The sequence below is a fragment of the Nycticebus coucang genome, chromosome 7 (genome assembly GCF_027406575.1).
Source record: "Nycticebus coucang isolate mNycCou1 chromosome 7, mNycCou1.pri, whole genome shotgun sequence".
In the NCBI taxonomy this organism is placed as follows: Eukaryota; Metazoa; Chordata; class Mammalia; order Primates; family Lorisidae; genus Nycticebus; species Nycticebus coucang.
This window is the reverse complement of record NC_069786.1, coordinates 31,444,388-31,461,873: the sequence shown is the minus strand read 5'-3', so window position 1 is coordinate 31,461,873 and position 17,486 is coordinate 31,444,388. Positions and strand designations below refer to the sequence as shown.

General features: G+C 41.7%; 1 protein-coding gene across 5 annotated transcripts in view; it reads right to left on the bottom strand.

Moving 5' to 3' along the window:
* SPOPL (speckle type BTB/POZ protein like) overlaps positions 1-17,486 on the bottom strand; it is a 75,220-nt gene that overhangs the window by 55,353 nt on the left and 2,381 nt on the right. For 2 of the 5 annotated variants that reach the window (XM_053597566.1, XM_053597572.1), the window contains exon 2: positions 4,992-5,223. The exons of 1 other annotated variant lie outside the window; for it this stretch is intronic. The gene's annotated coding sequence lies outside the window, so the exon portion shown is untranslated. Of the gene's footprint in view, positions 1-2,935; positions 2,992-4,991; positions 5,224-17,486 lie in introns of those variants that run through there. 2 more of the 5 variants (XM_053597570.1, XM_053597571.1) reach the window with 2 other exon arrangements.

Genomic DNA, 17,486 nt, shown 5'->3' with positions numbered 1-17,486 from the left:
CTACAGTGTTAGACTTACTGCTCTATATTTCTCTAGGGCAGTGATTCTCAAAGTGTGCATCAGACTTACTTGGAGGGCTTGTTAAATCAAAATGCTGAGGTCCAACTCCAGAGCTGAATTCATCGGGTGGGTCTAGATCAGGCTACTAAATTTGCCCTTTCTTTTTTTAAGAAAAGACAGAGTCTTGCTTTGCTGAGGCTATGGCCTCAGCCTAGCTCATTGCAACCTCAAACTCCTGGGCTCAAGCAATCCTTCTACCTCTCGCCTCCCCAATAGCTGGGACTACAGGCACATCCAGCTAATTTTTCTATTTTTAGTAGAGACAGGGTCTTGCATTGCTCAGGCTGGTCTCTAAACTCCTGAGCTCAAAAGATCCTATCCTCCCACCTTAGCCTCTCAGAGTGCTATGATTAACAGGTGTGAGCCACCAGTCCCAGCTTCAAATCTGTATATTTAACTATGTTTCAGCTGATCTTGATAGGGCCGAGCCAGGGATCTCACACTGAGAACCACCATTGTGGTCCAATAGCTGGTGCTGAGAGCTATTAATATCACTGATACAAAAATCTTACCATCACTACCCCAGATGTTCTTCATTCATCTTCCACCTCTAACTAAGTCTTCTATTTTATCTGGGTACTGTGGGCTACCTCCAACTACCTTTTTCCAGAGTTTCATTCCAATGTTATGGAATCTCTTTTGAAATCACAACATCCTCTACCACTCAAAGTGAGGAAGTAGTTACAATTACATTATATAAACATTTGTGAACACTTTACAAGGGTAGGCAAAAGACTTCCAGGTATTTTTAGACCAACTCTTTTTCTATTTGCTAATTGCAAAAAGCTATTAACACAGGTTGCTATACAAGCAGAGATTTAGAGCTTCTCTGAATACTGCTGCCTTGTCCTTTAATGCCAAGTTCTCCTTTTTAAAATCAAAGCAAAAATTATAAATGAAAAGTGAACTTCTGTGTACTATAGTAGAACCTCACAAAAACCACTGCAATCCTGTTGCTTTTATGTATTTTTAAAGTGAAGAAATAAATCATTTAACATTTTAAAATATAGTCATAATGTTATTTTCCATGAAATGATAAAAATGGGGAAAAAAGCCCTGGGGTCTTTTGTGTTGAGGTACCTGAATTCTATTTCTAGCCATTTATGTTTCATGTCATGTGCCCTTTGAAACATCACTGAGCTTTTAGCTATTTAAAGAATTAAATCAGAGGCAATCACTAAGACCTGCCCAGTTCTACTGAAAGTTCATATGCAAAACTTCTCAAACTGTAAACAAAGATTTACTCAACACCACACAATATAATTTCCTCAAACTGAAGTCAACTACACAACTGATTTTCCTATAGCATAAACACATCAAAGATATTCTGGACGTTTGGAAACTATTTTTTTAAATCATATGTAAACAGCTACATTTGTAAGTCTGCTAGTTGTTTCAAGTTCAACTGTTTTCTTATTAATTATGTAATAAGGGATACACAAGGTATAATAAAAAAATTCTAAGCCCAGTGTACCTATGCTAATAGGCATATCTCTTTAAAATATGTAAATATTTCACTTTTAAGTTTTTTCCAGAAGTCTTACAAAGACAGTATTAGGATTTATAAAACTCAGATTTAATTACCACCACTGTTTATAGCTACAGTTATTAAACCTCCTGAGGTCAGATTTTAAATTAAAACAATATCTAAACAGTATAGAGAACTTACTTGGGCTATAAAGTTTTACTAATTTCAGTAATGGCTTAAAACTCTTGAAAGACAGAAATGGAAATTACCTACACATAATCAGTTTTTTGTAAAACATTACAGAATATATTATAAACATTTGTTATATAATTTAAATTTTCTTAAGTCAATTTAATTCAAGCTCTATTTATAAATTACAGGAACATACTTCATTTATCTACTTCATAGGGGAGTTATTTCAATTAAAAAGTGATCAATAATTTAACCTCATCTCTTCTTTAAGCACCAACATTATACTTTAATCTGCCAACCTTAAATGTCACTTCTTCTGTAAAACTTTTACTAACCACCCTTTGGTCTCGATACTACTTTTCTCAGCAACCTGAGCACATTCATAAAAAATTCCTCCCACAAAGAATTAATTAAATTTATTGCAGTTAATAGTAAAATAATTGATAAGGTTTTACTTCCCATATTAAAATTTCACCCTTACATTTATTATTTCACTTGATCCTAACAATACTATAAAGTAGTTACTTCTATTTTACAGGTAGGGAAATTGAAACACAGAAAAACAGTAACAGGAATTAGAGTTGTAGTAATCGTTACATCAATTACATCAATTGTTAATCAATTACAGTAATTGTTACATCAAATATACATCAATTTTATAATATCCTCCTGCCAATCTCTAAAAATCAAGTATCCCCCCAAACCCCAACTACCCTTAGTAACTCATCAAAAATCTGCCATCCACCATTTTGTGTAAAAAAGTATGTAATTTATTTCCTGTATTACACACAAACCTATCTCCTTACAGTTAAGAGTAATTCCATACTTTGAAAACCTGTGTTAAAGTAACAGTTCCCTTTACTAGGTTTCAAATCACTTTGTTTTCCATTTTTATTTTTGTGGTGAGGTCTCACTATGTTCCACAGGCTGGTTTTGAACTCCTGGATCAAGCCATCCTCCTACCTCAGCCTCCCAAGTAGCTGGAATTATAGTCAAGTCGCTTTCAAAAGTATCTAAGCAATGCTCTTTGTTCTAGAAGTCCAGCATACTGGAACAATTTCACATTTGTCTAGCATTTACTGAACAAATATTTATTAAATACCTATGTAGGTCAGGCACTGGTGAAACAAAGATTACAAAGATAAAGTCAGAGAGGCAAATATCTACTTAAAGCAGATAAACTTGAAACACTAAAATAATATCTCTTTCTTATACCTGTGAAGGGTCTGAAAAAGGCGTTGGAGGCAGATAGAGATCTTCCAACTCCCTGGTGTTATTTCCAGACCACTTTTCCATACTTCCTGTTTGGCAACTGCATAAGAAAAATATTATATCGTCTTTTCCCTTGCTATCATGTACTCATCTCTTCCAGTTAGGCTCCTTATTGAGGACTTCAGTACTTGTCTCCCTCCACAGCCTTCTTTACTATCCCTACTACCACCTCAGACGATTTCATGCCTGTGGACTTTCAATCTACCAGCATCAAAGTTCTTTGACCCTTCCTGAATTATCTCACCCACTTGACATTTTAGCAGTCTTTTCTAAATGAGCTTATTACCTAGAACAGCTTGACCAACTCTGAAAATAAACCTCAGTGTGTCTTTTTATAACAGACCTTATTCCTGTTCTGTCATCAATTTAATCCCCCAACATCTCTCATTACTAAAACTTCCTTGACTCTTTTCCATTTTTAAGTCACTATCCCGATTATGGCCTCATTTTCTTCCTTATCAAACCCAAAGCCCAAATGTATCAAAGCACAAAGCTTTACTAAACAGTGGTACTCTACGTGTTCCACGACAGAACTGCTTAGCCACTATTTCAGTTCACGTAACCTACAATTTCCCACCAATCCCACCTACTGCTAACCTGATGACTTCATGAATCTCGCAGGCTGTAGTACTTGACATGCTCTAAGTTCATGTACCCAAACTGTTAATAAGGGCAGCAGCATCAAATATCCCTTACCCTCACCCAGGACAGAAAGGAGGTAGATATCCCTGAAGGACCCAGCGACACCATTTTGGGCCTTTCATCATTTCAGGCTTTTGTCCTCCATTTTAAAGACAACCTGAAAATCCTTTGTTTCGTTTCTTAGTAAACCACACCTCTCCTACTTCCCGAAGTGCACTGGCCTCCTAACCATTGAGATTGGTGGAATCCTATCAGCTTTGAATTCTAGTATAGGCATAAGAAATAACCATCCAAAGGCCAAGCTTTGTTTCCCATGCCCCTCACCCCATATCCACTGCATAAAAACACCACATACTACGAGGAGCACAGAGTTCTCAGTCCCAGTTGCGTCTGGGGGAACACGGACAGCCCTGGCTTGAGCCTGAATAAATGCCCTCGTGTGATTTGCATCGGTGTCTGGCTCTGTCATATGGTCATTGGGGATTCCGATTTTCGGGTGTAACATTTGGTGCGTTGGCCGGGAATCCCCAAGACCCCACCCAGAGGGCCAGTAAATGTACGTGTCTTTGTCTTTGTGCCTTTGTTCTGCCCAGGTTTTGAGTTGTGGTCACAAGATGTGGATGCACTGGAGGGCCACGGACTGGAAGACGTTCCCACCTCCCTGGGGGAAAGCTGGGACGTGGAATCCCCAGCCTCCTACAGTGGGGATCACGTGGAATTGATCCCCCTAGGACTTCTGAGTAAGAGCAGGCTATGCCCGAGGATGAGCACTAGCCATCCATTTACGTTCAGTTTTGCTTCAATTCAGCCCGTGGCTGTGTCTGCCTTTGTCTCTGTGTAGTCTGTGTTGTGTTGTGTGTTGGTTGGGAAACTCTGAGGATGGGACAGACTCAGACAACTCCCCTTTCACTTATCCTTGACCACTTCCAGGACTTCCGGGCCCAAGCCCAGAACCTGGGTCTAGTGGTAAAGAAAAATAAACTTGAAACTTTTTGCAGGAGGGAATGGCCAACTTTCCACACTGGATGGCCGCCTGAAGGAACTTTTCACCTCCCCTTTATCCTCTAGGTTAAGGATATTGTCTACAGACCTAAGACGGGCCATCCCGATCAGGTCCCATACATCACCACCTGGCAGGACCTGGTGAGAACCCCCCTCCCTGGCTGAAAAGTCTCTTACCACCCAGTTGGAAAAAAATGAGGCCAGTACAGCAGAGGCCAACACAGTGTTTGCCCTGCGGGAAAAGCCTAAACCCAAAGAGACTAGACACCCCCCCACCCGCCTCCGCCCCCCTGTATCCTGTGTTAACGAGTGAGGTGAGCCCAGAAGAACTTTTTCCCCCCCAACCCCGCCTTACCTTCCTTTGATCCAAGCACGCCATTATGCTCAGCAGGTCCCAGGAGAAGCTGAAGTAGCAGCAGCGCCACCTGCCAGCAGCCCACCACATACCCGCGGGAGGGCCTTACTGGACACATCTGGGCAGCCTGGGCAGGCTGTAGCCAACTCTACGGCCTTACCGCTCGGAGCGGTGGGCCCTCCTGAGGAGGGAATTTACACTATTGGCCCTTTGCCACAAGTGACCTATACAACTGGAAAATGCAGAACTCTTAAGTTCTCAGAAAAACCCACTGCCCTTATTGACTTATTAGATTCTGTCCTTTTCACTCATCAGCCCACTTGGGATGACTGTCAGTAACTGCTACTGGTCCTCTTCACTACCGAGGAGAGGGACCAAATCTTGGCAGAGGCACGGAAGTCCATCCTAGACAACAATAGGCAGCCTACCACAAATCCAGTATTAATTGAAGCTGCATTCCCACTGACCCAGCCAGATTGGAATTTCAATACGGCAGAAGGTAAGAAGAGACTTCGAGTTTACCGCCAGACTCTAATGGGGGGGTCTCCGTTAAGTGGCAAGGAAGCCAACTAATTTGGCTAAGGTAGGAAAAATACAGCAAGAGAAGGATGAATCCCCTTCCACCTTCCTAGAGTGGATCATGGAGGCGTTCTGCACTTACACGCCCATGGATCCAGAGGCGGAGAGGAGTAAAGCTGCAGTTATGATGGCTTTTGTTAATCAGTCAGCTCCAGACATTAAAAGAAAACTTCAGAGAATAGACAGGTTGGCAGAGAAGACCCTGCAGGACTTGCTGGTGGTGGCTGAACGAATATACAACAACCGAGAGAGCCCAGAGGAAAGACAGACACGTGCCAACAACAAGCAAACCAAAGACCTCACTAAAATCCTGCTCGCTGCCACGGTGAGCAGCTCTGAAGAAAAGGAATGGAGGCTGCAGGAAACTGGCCAATGGAAAAGGTAGGAGTCGCCCCGGGGGGATCGAGCTCGGCTACGGAGAGACCAGTGTGCATACTGCAAGGAGACTGTTCATTGGGCCAGAGAATGTCCAAAAAAACGGGACAAGGAAGACCTCCCTCACAACCGAGTCCACGTCCTAGAACTTGAGGAACTCAGTGACTAGAGGGGATGGGGTTCAGATCCCCTCCCCAAACCCTGGGTAACCCTTAAAGTGGAGGGGGCGCCAATAGACTTCTTAGTAGATATAGGTGCACAACACTCAGTCCTAGTTGAAAGTAGAGGCAAGTTAGCTTCCAAGAAATCCTGGGTGTAGAGTGTTACTGGGATGAAACAATATTCATGAACCACCCGGAGAACAGTGGACATAGGGGCAGGCCAAGTGTCATACACATTCATGGTTATCCCAGACTGCCCTTACCCCTTACTGGGTAGAGACCTCCTTAGTAAAATCGGAGCACAAATTTCTTTCAAACAAGGAATGCAACAGGTCACAGACAGACAGGGGCATCCTGTCCATGTTCTCACTCTGCGCTTGGAGGATGAGTATGGGCTCCATCAATAACCTCTACCACCAGCCCAAGCAATTATCTCCGGGTGGCTGGACTCCTACCCGTCAGCCTGGGCTGAAATAGGGGGAGTGGAGCTGGCAAAACACTGGGCCCTGGTTCTAGCCAAGTTCAAGCCTAGAGCTGAACCGGTGCGAGTACAGCAGTACCCCAAGACCCCCAAGGCCAGAAAAGGAATTCTGCCACACATTTGGCGGTTATTAGATGCCGGGATTCTAACCCCTTGCCAGTTCCCATGGAATACTCCCTTGTTACCTGTAAAAAAAAAAACCCTCACTAATGATTACCAGCTAGTTCAAGACCTCCGGGAAGTTAATAAACGGGTAATGAACTTACATCCAACTGTACCAAACCCCTGCAACCTCTTACACTCGCTGGCCCCATCCCAGACCTGGTATACGGTATTAGATTTAAAAGACGCTTTCTTCAGCTTGTCGTTGGCGCCCCATAGCCAGGCCCTGTTCACCTTCGAGTGAGGCATCAGTGGACAGCTAACGTGGACCCACTTGCTACAAGGGTTTAAAAACTCTCCAAATATCTTTGATGAGGCCCTGCACAAAGACCTGGGTAAGTTCTGCAGGCAGCACCCCAATCTAACTCTCCCCCAGTACATAGATGACATCTTTGTGGTGGCCATCAATGAACAGGACTGCCTGCAAGGCACGCGGGACCTGCTTGTCACACTGGGGGATCAGAGGTATCAAGCATCGGCAAAGAAGGCCCAGATCTGTCAGCAAACTGAGTTACCTGGGATACACACCCTTAAAGATGGACAGAGGTGGCTCACTGAGGCCAGGAAGCAGACTGTACTTAAGATTCCAACCCCAATAAACCCCAGGCAAGTGTGAGAGTTTATGGGGTCTGCAGGGTTCTGTCAACTTTGGGTACCAGGCTTTGCTGAAATTGCAAAACCCTTCTATGAAGCCACGAGGGAGGGGCACCCCTTTGAATAGACGACAGAAAGAGAACTAGCCTTTCAGAAACTTTAGACTGCTCTGCTCTCTTTCCCTGCTTTGGTACTCAGGACTCCCTGATATTACAAAACCATTTCATCTCTATGTAGATGAACATAAAGGGATAGCCAAGGAGGTGCTGACCCAGACTTTGGGCCCTGGAACCACCCAGTAGCCTACTTATCAAAAAAACTAGACCCGGTAGCGTCAGGATGGCCCCCTTGCCTCCACACTGTGGCAGCCACTGCACTGCTAGTAAAAGATGCAGACAAACTCACCATGGGGCATTGCTGACCATGCCCCATGCCATCGAGGGGTTCTTGAAACAACCCCCCGACCGGTGGATGAGCAATGCGCGTCTAACACACTATCAGAGCTTGTTGCTAAACCCACCACAAATCCGGTTCTTGCCCAGCACTGCCTTAAATCCCCCCACTCTCCTGCCCAACCTGGATGTGGAGACACCATTCCACGATTGCCAGGATATCCTAGCCCAAGTCCACAGCACGTGCCAAGACCTGACGGACCAACCGCTGCGGGATGCAGAGGAAACCTGGTTCACGGATGGAAGCAGCTTCATTAAAGATGGTCAAGGGTATTCGGGGGCAGCGGTGGTCTCCGAGGCAGGTACACTTTGGGCTGAGCCTCTTCCAGCCGGAACCTCCGCCCAACGGGCCAAATTAATTGCCCTCACCAAGGCTTTAGTTCTAGGCCAAGGAAAAAAACTTAATATCTATCCTGACAGTCAGTATGCATTCACCACTGCTCACATACACGGGGCCATCTAACAGGAGGGGGGTTGTTGACAGCAGAAGAGAGGACCGTTAAAAACAAAGAAATACTACACTTATTAGCCACCATCTGGCTGCCAAAAAAGTTAGCCATCATCCATTGTCCAGGACATCAAAAGCCTACTACTCTGGTGGCAAAGGGCAATTATCGGGCAGACAAAGCCACCAGAAATGCAGCCCTCAGGGCCACACAAGCCTTGACAGTTAACTTACCTCACACTGGGCCTCCAGTCCTGCCAGAAGAGCCTGCATACACCCCTGAGGACTTGGCATGGATCCACTCCATCCCTCAGGCACATGAACCCTCCCAGTATAATGGCTGGTGGCGCACAGCTGATGGGAAAACTATCTTCCCTGCGCAGTTGGGACTAGACATCTTGCAGCGTATGCACCAGGCAACCCAGATGGGCAGTAGGAAGTTAAGAGATCTAGTCCGATATGCATGGATTAAGATCAAGCAAACGGATACAAAAGTGGACCAGATAGTAAACGCTTGCAAAGCTTGCCAGCTCACTAATGCCTGAGCCAAGCTTAAGAGTCAAGGCACCCATACAAGAGGGACCAAGCCTGGTGCATATTGGGAAGTGGACTTCACAGAGACTAAACCTGGTAGGTATCAGTACAAATATCTCTTAGTCTTCTCAGGGTGGGTGGAGGCCTTCCCCACCAAAAAGGAAACCATGCAACTCGTGGTGAAAAAAGCTGCTTGAGGACATTCTTCCCAGGTTCAAAAAGAAAACTGGAATCACCTGAGTGCCACCTTCCCGGCGGGTCCAATTCCAGAGCCTCACAAGTTCCGGCCAGGGGACTGGGTATATGTCAAGAGACACCGGCAGGAAACTCTCGAACCCGGGTGGAAAGGGCCTTACACTGTGATCCTGACCACCTCCACCACACTCAAGGTCGACAGCATAGCCACGTGGGTCCATCACACCCACGTCCGGTTGGCAGACCCGTTTGCCATCAAGGATGATTACACTCCACAATGGAAGCTCAAGAAAAACCATGCCAACCTGCTCAAGCTCAAATTCAAGCATCCAGAACAATCGCCCTGATGACAACCCTGACTCTCTTATGAACTGTATGTGCCCCCACCCCCCCGCCCCTTGCTTAAGTTCACGAGAAGTCCTCAGCAGCCTGCACCAACCTTTTAACATAACCTGGTAGATCCTGGGAGGAGCCGAGGGGGGAGTTCTAAACCAGACCTGGAGCTTACAACCTCAGGGTGACTGGTATCCAGATCTACAGGTAGACTTAGATGATTTAATTGGAACCATTGGGTAGAATACCAGTCAGTATTATGTGTGCCCTGGTTACGGGATAGACAAGTGTGGCGGAACTGAGCATTTTTTTCTGCGGAGCTTGGAGTTGCATCTCCACGAGCAACATCTTGTGGGATCCCCCTTACAAAGGGGACCTCATTACAGTAAGGAGAGCCACAGCAGCCCCACCATCTTGCCTGCAACCCGGAGCACAGGGCCCTTCAGATCAACTTTGCAACCCTGTCCTCATCAGATTCACAGCAGAAGGAAAAAAGGCAGTAGGATGGGAATGGGGAAAGACTTGGGGGATTTGCCTGTATGACAGCGTTCGGTTGCCCTACATGGACAAAGTGGGTACGTTCACCTTAAAAGTTATTTACTCTGCCCCCAACTCAGGCCCCTTTTCAGCTGTTGGTCCTAACACGGTTTTGCAACCAAGTCCTGGCTACTCCGCCCCCACTCCCCACCTCTATGGCCTCTACTCTCCTCTCTCCTAGCCCCTTTCTCAGCCCTTCACCAATCAACCTCACTGGCCCCCGGATCCTATTTGGGACCTTCTCCTCAGCACTTATCTGGTACTCAATCAATCGTGGCGGGAGTTGACTAACACAAGTTGGCTTTGCCTTGATGTGAGACCCCCCCTACTACCAAGATAGCTTTACTCCTGGTGAGGCCACAGCTTGCCGCTGGCAGCATAGTCGCACTCTCCTTACCCTCCAATCTGTCTCAGGGAAGGGAACTTGTGTAGGAAGAGTGCCCACTTCCCACAGGCACCTATGTAATAAAATCTACCAGTGGAACGGAATCCTGTATCTACTGCCCCCCAGAGATGCCTGGTGGGCTTTCTCCACGGACCTGGCTCCATGTATACATTCAGGAGTTTTAAATGCAACCAAAGATTACTGTGTCCTTGTGCAACTAATACCTACATTAATTTACCATGAACTAGAAACTTTTTCAGAGATTTGAAAGCACAGACTTTCGTTTCAAAAGGGAACCGGTGATGGCACTCACTATCTCCACCCTGTTAGGACTGGGGTTAGCAGAAGTGGGCACTGGGATCTCAGCTCTAGTCCTCCAAGATAAAAACTATGGGGCACTAAGAGCAGTCATCGATCTAGATATAGAAAGGATAGAAAAATACATTACTCTACTTCAGGACTCCCACACTTCCCTCTCCAAAGTACTGCTCCAAAACTGGAGGGGGCTCAATTTGTTGTTCCTGCAACAAGGGGGATTGTGTGCTGCTCTGGGCAAGGAATGCTGTTTTTATGCTGACCATTCTGGAGTAGTTAAAGAATCCATGACCCTGGTATGGGAAGGATTACAGAAACGCAGACACGAAAGAAAGCAAACTCAGAGTTGGTATAAGGCTATGTTTAATTGGTCCCCAAGGCTCACCACCCTTATTTCTGCCATAGCTGGACCCCTAATTCTGCTCTTACTAGCCTTAAAATAGGACCATGTATAATTAACAAACTTATAAGGTTTATAAAAGAACAAGTGGGAACGCTGCAACTAATGGTTCTCAGGGCCCAGTATCAGCCCTTGAGCACCCCCTGAGCATCTCAGACTCACCACTGAGGCCACTGAGGTCCCATGATTGGGTCCTCCTAGTAACAAAGAGAAGGGGAGAATGAAGGAACCAGCGATGCCATTTTGGGCCTTTCATTTCAGGCTTTTGTCCTCTACTTTAAAGACAACCTGAAAATCCTGTTTCATTTCTTAGTAAACCACACCTCTCCTACTTCCCAAAGTGCACCCGCCTCCCGACCCTTGAGATTGGTAGGACCCTATCAGCTTTGAATTCTAGCATAGACATAAGAAATAACCAATCAAAGGGCCAAGCTTTGTTTCCCACACTCCTCATCCCACATCCACTGCATAAAAACACCACACATGACAAGCACAGCACTCTCAGTCCCAGTTGCATCTCGGGGAACGCCAACAGCCCTGGCTCGAGCCTGAATAAACGCCCTTGTGTGATTTGCATCAGTGTCTGGCTCTCTCGTATGGTCATTGGGGATTCCGATTCTCGGGTGTAACAATATCCCTAATCATTTGCATCCTAGCCCACTTCCAATGGTTAAGGTTCACCTCTCCCCCAGTACTGTCATTGAAGTAAACTATTATTTACACTGCATCTGGGAAGAGTTAGGGAAAGAGAACTTTTTATCATTGTACAAGTACATGTCATGTGTTACTACACTAGACCATGACAAAAGCCATGAGTAAAAAAAAAAAAATCTACCAAACCCATTCAGGTTTATTTTAATGTAACCATCACCTCTTGGAGGCGGGACATAACTATAAGAGTGACTTTACCTAACAAATGCAACCAGTGTAACCTGGTTCTCTGTACCTTCAATGAATCCCCAACAATAAAAAATTAAAAATTAAATACCTAATACAAATGCTAAATAGGACAGGATGCTGAGGCAAAAGACATAAACTGGCACTGTCCTAGGCAAAAGTAGGATATACTATCATCCTTGAGAAAGATAAGAAGAAAGATGTTTTTGAACTCTAACTTGTAAAAGTTTTAGAAAAAGAAATAAGAAAACAGCATGCCTTAGGGTAAAAGTTAGTAGAGATCCTTTGATTACCATTACACTTTGCATGTCCATAACCATTAAAAAGGCTTAATTCTCCTCAAAGAAAAACATTCTACCATGTAGCTCAGTGGTTCTCAACCTGTAGGTCCTGCCCAAGGAAATGTATTAAAGGGCCGTGCCATTAAAAAGGCTGAGAACCACTTAATTGTAGCTGCTTAGTTTACAGAAAAGAGAAAAGAAAGAGGAGAGAGAGGAAAGAAATTGAAAGGAAGACAAAGAGGGAAAGAAATGAAACAAAATGATCCCTGAAAGGAATATGTTAGGATACCCCTAGATTTTAATCCACTATCTTCCAAAATGTAACACAGGGCCAAACTGGACTTAATAAAAGGAAGTTAATGCCATTCGCATAGCATTATCTCCTTCACAAGGAAATGCTTTGCAAAATAAATTTCATAGGAACACTTTAAGGACATAAATGCCATCTCAGTTCCTCTAAAGATGAAATAATAATTCCAAGATTCCTGTGACTAGCAATATTCAGTAGCTACTTATGAATATGCAGAGCACAAGCATTTATCAAACAGCTGCTATACCTTGGATCAGTACTTTGTAGCAATAAGAAATGAAGTCAGATATAAAAATACTAGCTTTAAAAATTTAGGCATATGAGATGTTTGAAATGGAAAACTGTGGGTTTATCTGAATTAAGAATCTAAACATGTTTTAATAGAAGTCAACAACTAATCATTATACTCAAAAGGCATAGGAATGGCTCTTCCCCACATATGATTCTAACATAATGTGCATTCATTAAGGACTAAGAGGAGACTAACTACAATCTGAACACTAAAAAGGATACATGGGCAGAAATATTTTTTCCATCCTTAGTTTTCACCACACAATTCAATAATGAAAATTAAAGATTAGCAACACATTTTTTCTGTGGAATTTATTTTAAAAATTCCAACAAATAACAAGAAATTAAATATAAAACATAGCATGCTATAGGCACATAGTAAAATTTATCTTCTCAATGTTATTTTCAAGTTCTGAAAACTTAGCAAGTTCTCACAGATAGTGTTTCCCTTCTTTAAAAAGTAGCAAAACCTCACAAAATATTGAATGAACACAATCCACCATCTGGGTAGACAGTCAAGTAAGAACAACTGCATTCCAGTATTATGTAATTAGAGCTTTGGGCCAATGTTGTAGATTCACTCCATAAAATAAAAAAGCCTGCAAAACTTTTTACTAGCTTGCAAAATCTTAAAAGTTTTCCCACATTTAGTAAGTTAGAAATGCACCATTTGTCAGAAAGTCAGTAAACTATACTATGAACCTATAATTTTCATGACAGTCTCATTTCCATAAATTATACTTAAATTTGTTTCATATTCTACATCTTGCCAACTGGCAACGCACCCAGAATTATCTGATGGATTTTATGAAAATACACAGGTCTCTCTATTCCACTTTCCCTCGATGTGCACAAAACGGTCTGTGGGTAGGAGTTAGGAAAGGAATCATGTTTATTTTGGGAAAACAACCTACCTACATCTTAATACCACTTTACACCCACCAGAATGGCTAAAGTAAATGAAACACAACATCAAGCAAATGTTGCAGACTATGTGAAAAAACTAAAACTCTCATTCACTACCCATGAGACTATGAACTGTACAACCACCTTGGAAACTGAACAAAAGCACACATATGACCCAAAAGTTATACTACAAGGTAAATTTCCTAGAAAAACATATGCATGTACGCCAAAAGACATGTAGAGGAATACAAAAATATTCCATAGGGGCCCTATTCATTATGGCCCCAAACTAGAAACAACCTAGATGTCCATCAACAGTAAAACAGACAAATTATAATAAATACAGTCATACGATGGAATACTTATAAAGCAATGGGAATGAATAAACTATTGGTACACACATGGTTGGATCACATAAATATGTACATTTACAGTAAGAAGCCAGACACAAGACTGCAAGTGCTGTATAATGATATGTGCACGTCTTTAATGTATGTTATGCTTCAAAAGTTTACTTAAAATAAAAATGCAAAGGAATATTTAATAAATACATACAAGGCTTTGATACCCCGAAGTTTATAATGGACACTTTTTTCAAATGTTCCCCCATGCTAATTTAAAGTATTTTTAAATTAAAACAAGGCTATATTAAGATAACACAATGCAAAAGTCAAATCCTTTTTAAGAGAAAGCACTAACTTGAAAACAATTTAATAACTAAGCTCTTCTCTTCAGCAGGGTAGTTATAAGGATTAAAACAAAGAGTGCATAAAGTCCTTAGCACCGTATCTAAATAATCATGACTAGATACTTAATGGACCCCAAATAGTAAACACCACGTCTGACCATAAAACTAAGGTTTAGTAGTAAATCCTTAGCAAAGCATTCATTCTCTACCCCCTAAATTTGAGAAAAAAAACTATATTTGTATAATGTTTTCCAATAGTAAATCACTATAGTGTAATAAATATTTAACTTATGCTATCAGTTATTACATGATTCCATAAGTACAGGCTTAATATGCAAAATATGAGACTAGCCAATAAAAATAAAACACCATCTTGGATAATAAATAACTAAAACAAAGGTAATTTTTCATTTTTGAAAATATTAAAAAAAAATATTAAAAAGATTACCTCTACATTTGGTGACTACATGGATGGTAAAGATATTAATCAAAACTACAAACAAAAGATGCAATGTCAAGTGTGAAACCTTTGAACAACACAGACAACATCTCTATAATCTGCCACCCATATCCTCTAGCCACAATCCCTGCCTTTGGAGGTTTTCAAAATACTTAAAATATCATTCTTTACACCGCCCTCCCAACTGCCTCCACCTATGTTTAACTTGCCTTTCAGAAACACTCTGTCCAAGTGTCATTTTCCTTAGAGACTTCCCTGATGCCCCTTCTCTATGCTTCCAAAGCAACCTAAATAAACTGCTATGACAGTACTAACCAGACTAGAATAACAAATATTTATTTCATTGTTCATTCTCTAGTCTCTAAGTTCTAATCACATACCTTAAAGTCAGTAGTATTCAGTGCCTAATAAATAGTATTTGAAACTTACCTTCTGAATGAATGACCTATGAAAAAAAAAATAGAACAGCCAGATGGTACTAGAGACATGGATCTGAGCTCAGGAAGGAAGATACGGCTCATACTCTAGATTTTATTCTAAATTTAGGACTGTAGCTTTGCCAAATTAAAACAAAATTCATCATCAAATAGTTTTTGGGAGGACTGACTACTAAGAAATAATATTAAATTTTCTATATGTTGCTAAACACAATGTGTACTTTTTAGTTTTCCACTTAATTGATTTCTGCATTCAAAAGTGTCAACTGGCCACTCTCCCCTTTTTCAAAGAGACAATTTGCTAGGCTTTAGTGATACTAATGAAAATTTCCTCCAAATTCTAGATACTTCTTCTCAGATTGTCTTGCTCCATTTATTTTTCCCTGTTTAAATGCTAAGGATTCATGGGACTTAGTCCTAAACCCCTATCTTCTCTCTACATACACTCTCCTTAGGCAAGCTCAGCCTCTACCCCAGGACATCAATTACACATATAAACATTATGTTATTTCTAAATTTATCTTCAGATCAAAGCTATTTGCTCAGCTTCTGACCTATATATCTAATTCCTACCAGACATCTTCACTTGTATACAGAGGTCACTAAAAGTTTGGGGACAGATTGTTGTTATGCTCCATTACTTTACTTCCAAGAAACACAGTTGACAGCAACCTTTCTGATTCCACGGTGCAAGTTTCAATTTGCTCATGTGATTGGTGTTGCTGGACAGGCTTCATTTCTTTCCATCCATGTGGATTTTACAATTCTTGATCTTTGTGTATATCAAAACTTTCATAATGACCCACGTATCTCCCTCTCAAGCATAAGAAGTCTCAAGCTGAATTATGATCCCTTCCTTGAAACTACCAAACAAAAAAACTGTTCCTCTCCCAATATTCCCTAAGTTAGGCACAAGAACTATTAGCCTAGAAATCAGCCTTCTTCCTACCCATCTCCAAATTCTACCAATTTTACTTGTCAAATCAGGCTACTTTATATTTCTACCACTCTGAATCAAGCTTCTACAATCTCCTGCCTAAATTACTATAATAGCTTAACTTGATTCTACTCAAAGCATGATCTGTGAACTAATATTAGTCCACAAACTTTTTTTACTGGTCTGAGATAAAGTAAATATAAAAACTGAGAGGAAGAATTTACAAACTTTTATAGCTACTTCACACTGCTACAAGATATCCATTTTATTGTGAGTTACTAGAGTATTAGTATGAAACGAAAATTTAAAACAAAAACACTGGTCCTTTACCACAGATAAGATTTACAGGTGCCTCTCTCCAAACTGTCCTGGACAGAGCAACAAAGTGATGTTTTTAAAGCAAAAATCTGAGTAACTTATTCAGCGTTTAACATTCTCTGGTGGCTTTCTATTGCTCTTAAGATTACGTATAAAATGTTTAGCATGAATTTTGGCCATAGTGATCTGCTCCAGTCTGTTTCCCAACAACCAACCTCATGTGTTAAGGTCCAATAAGAGCTGGATCCTACAGTTCTAGAAAAGTTGAAACTGCCAACATCAGCTAGGTAACTACAGTTCATCTTTTAGGTTTCAGCCTAAGGACTTTCTTCATTAGCGGGCTTTCACCATTTACAATAATTTTTCTTCGTAGCAGTTATCGTAACTATTATTTTTATAATTCTTTTTCATTTCTTTATTCCCCAGACTTTTGCCTCCATGAATACAGGCACCCTTTTCCATAAATATGTATCACCAGAGCCTAGTGCCTGGTTCAGATGTAGTACTCAATAAATTTCTGCTAAGTGAGCAAATCCAAGTCAGAAAACAAAACAGTGAACAGTACCACCAAATGCAAATACCTTCAATATCAGGTCATATGTAAGACTTGACATAAGATTGTGGACCAAGTGCTTTATAAAAGTTAAGTCTCCTAGGTTGTTCTACTAGACAACCTAAAAAGATAGGGAAACTCCACTGCTGAGCCTAAATTTTTAAAAATAAATAAATAACACTTTCAGAAAGTGAAGAATCCTACCTCATCAGCAAGAAAGTGGAAAGTCTCAGATAACAACAAAAAGACTCCAAAACTACATTGTCTGGCTGCAATACTTATACCTGTGGGATTTTGTGGAAGTTTAGTCTGTTTCTCAGGTTCCTCATTTGTAAAATGGAGACAATAAAGCCTTTTGAAAGAGTTATTATGGAATTTAAATCAGTTAATGTATCTAAATGGTCAGTGCCAAACTAGAATATAAATTATAAAAAAGCAGAGACTGAATTATTATTATTCCAATATAGCT